This window comes from Meleagris gallopavo, chromosome 4 (assembly GCF_000146605.3).
Source record: "Meleagris gallopavo isolate NT-WF06-2002-E0010 breed Aviagen turkey brand Nicholas breeding stock chromosome 4, Turkey_5.1, whole genome shotgun sequence".
NCBI lineage: Eukaryota > Metazoa > Chordata > Aves > Galliformes > Phasianidae > Meleagris > Meleagris gallopavo.
In genome coordinates this window covers 26,925,142-26,927,758 of record NC_015014.2, presented here as the reverse complement: position 1 = coordinate 26,927,758, position 2,617 = coordinate 26,925,142, and positions in this window count along the sequence as shown.

The following is a 2,617-nucleotide window of genomic DNA, read 5'->3' as shown; positions in this document are numbered from 1 at the left end:
AGTGCCTACTTATTACAAGGACCAACATACAGATGGTCTTCAGAGGATTTATTGGTCTGACCGGTAAGGTCCCACTGACGTTACCCTTCTGTGGCAATAACTCTGAGTTTTATCTTTAGCATTGCTGTGATGTTAAGGGTACACTTCTCATATTAAGCTGAATAACGAGTGTCACTATATATTAACCTTAACTGCACAGAACATAATTGAACTCACTGGGGCTGCTGCCCTCTGTGTTTCAGCAGGACTTGACTCCGGAAAAATAATAATTCACTAGTTTATAAAGGCAGAAATAAACTTTATTATACAGCGAGTGCAGGTGCAATACTGTGATTATAGATGCTGGTATGATTCACCTTGAGATTTTAGTTGTATCTTGCCAAAAGAAGCTATTATCAAGCCCCAAATGACTCTAACAACACTACTATCAATGTGGTATTTAGAAGATCCTTCCCTGGTGGGAACAAAAACATCTCTTTTCTTCCAATCTTAAAATTAAACGCACAGTATTAGCACCATCAATGAGGTGTTTAACTTCAAAATTGCCTTTCCTGGTGAGAACGAAAACACTACTTGTTTCCTTTTTTAAAATTAACAGCAGTGTTTTTCTCTCTTTTCTACTAAACGCACTTTTTTAATCAACCCACGACACAGTATGTGTCTTGTTCTCAGAGAGCACTGCGGGTAGACAGCTATGTGTCTGTGTGGGCACGTGCACAACGTTCCACGTTCTGGGGCTGGGATCTGGCCTGCTTCCAGCATGACACCGATACTTGGTCGCCTTTGTCCCAAGAGAAAGGCTATGTTGATTTAGAAGGAACATTAATTAACTACAAATTAAGAGCATAACGTGCCAGAAAAGCACCAGAGCTCAGATAATCCTCACAAAAACTTTTTGTAGCACAGAAGCGTGAAGGATTCTGACTTCTCCAGCTCTGGTTGTGTTCACCTGTATGGTCAGAGGGCAAAGAAGCATTCTCTAAAGTTGGGCAAAAAAATGTTGTTCTAATCAATTAATGAGTCACTCTAGTACAATAATGTATCAGGCCTTCTAGTTGTACAGGGTCTTCAATACTCCCCGGAAGGACGCCTCTGGAGGGGCCCAGGTCTAACAGGTGAGACCATATTACCTTACACAAATGGAGTGACCAAGTGCAGACACAAAACTCTAAGCTGTGGAGGGCTATCTATGATGTTTGGCACCAAGAGACATCATTTCACCAGCAAGCCTGGAAATACCACTTCTGGAATCCCTCTGAGTGTATGGCATTGCCCCATCACTCTCTAGAGTCTAATTCACCCAAATTGCTACTCTTAAGTGGTAAGTTACCAATTTAGCGTGGACTGGTCCTCAGTAGTTTCACTTGGCAGCTGAGTTGGCTGTGGAGCATTCAAGGTTGTGCTGTGCGCTCTGCTACCTTCACAAGACGACCAGTAATTCAGCTACAGCTATCCAGACCTGTTTGAATTCTTGCCATCCCTGAACGGCAGCTCTCAAGTCTGGGCCAAGCCCTAGCTGTGTTTGTTAGAAAGAGCACTGGTTCCTAATAGAGCGTGACCAGAAAGGCCAGCAGCATGGACTATCTTAGCTGGAGCGCACTCTCAGACTTGTTTGCCAGGGATTCCATTCACCTTTGCCTTTCAGTGTCTGTATCAACTCTGAAGTCAAGAATCGTGATAGCATGGAGTCAGAGGTGTAGAAGACAGGTCCACCCCATCTCTAGGTGGAAACATCAGTGTGGCAGTTGCATCCTTCAGATATTTCAGACTATACTGTCAGATAACCCACACAAAGGACTGACCGACATCTGGATACAGAGGAGTGACACCACACCGGTGCAGTTTCTGAACATCCTGACATTGTTTCTGAACAAACCCATACCACTGAGTCATCACACCAGACAACTGGCTGCTCTTTTCTTGCTCTTTTTGTCAGGTCCCTGCATGCTCATGATCGTTTGTTTGCTCTTGCCACCAGCAATGCATGAGAGAACACTGGGTGGGTTAACCAAGAAAATAAGGGAAACACACTTCCCTCAGACCATGGGTACTAAGAAAAACTACATTCGTTTTTCTAGCACTGGTTCTAAAGGCAGCACCTCAGCGGACTGAAGCTTAGAGTTCTGCTGCAAGGCACTCATTGCTTTGCCACACAAAATTCTCCAATTATTTCTGATTAAACTCTAGGCTAAGTTTTTCCAGTGTAAGGACGGCATACAGCGCTGTACAGGCAATTGTGTGAACTCTTTGCAGCCAGCAGCCCCCACACTTAGCACATCTCATTTACTGAGGGCTTCTCCAAAATGCTGCAACAACTCGCCTCGCCACCACCTCCCAAAGAAGGTGAAAACACAAACAATGACACCTCTTCTCCTATGTAAAGAGGAAAGAAAAGAGAGAAACGACACTCTGACAAACTCAAGTGCTGAGGGCTGCGGACAAACAGTTCTTCAGAAGCATAAACTCCTGGAAGCAGGAATCTGCTTGAATGCATCCATCCTTTTAATTAAAAAGCCCAGCGCAACGAAACAAGCAAGACTAAAGTAAAAACCGAAGCAACAGCGCTCTCAAGAGGACGGATGAAGCAGGAGCCCCGCCCTTCGCGGCTCCCCTCACA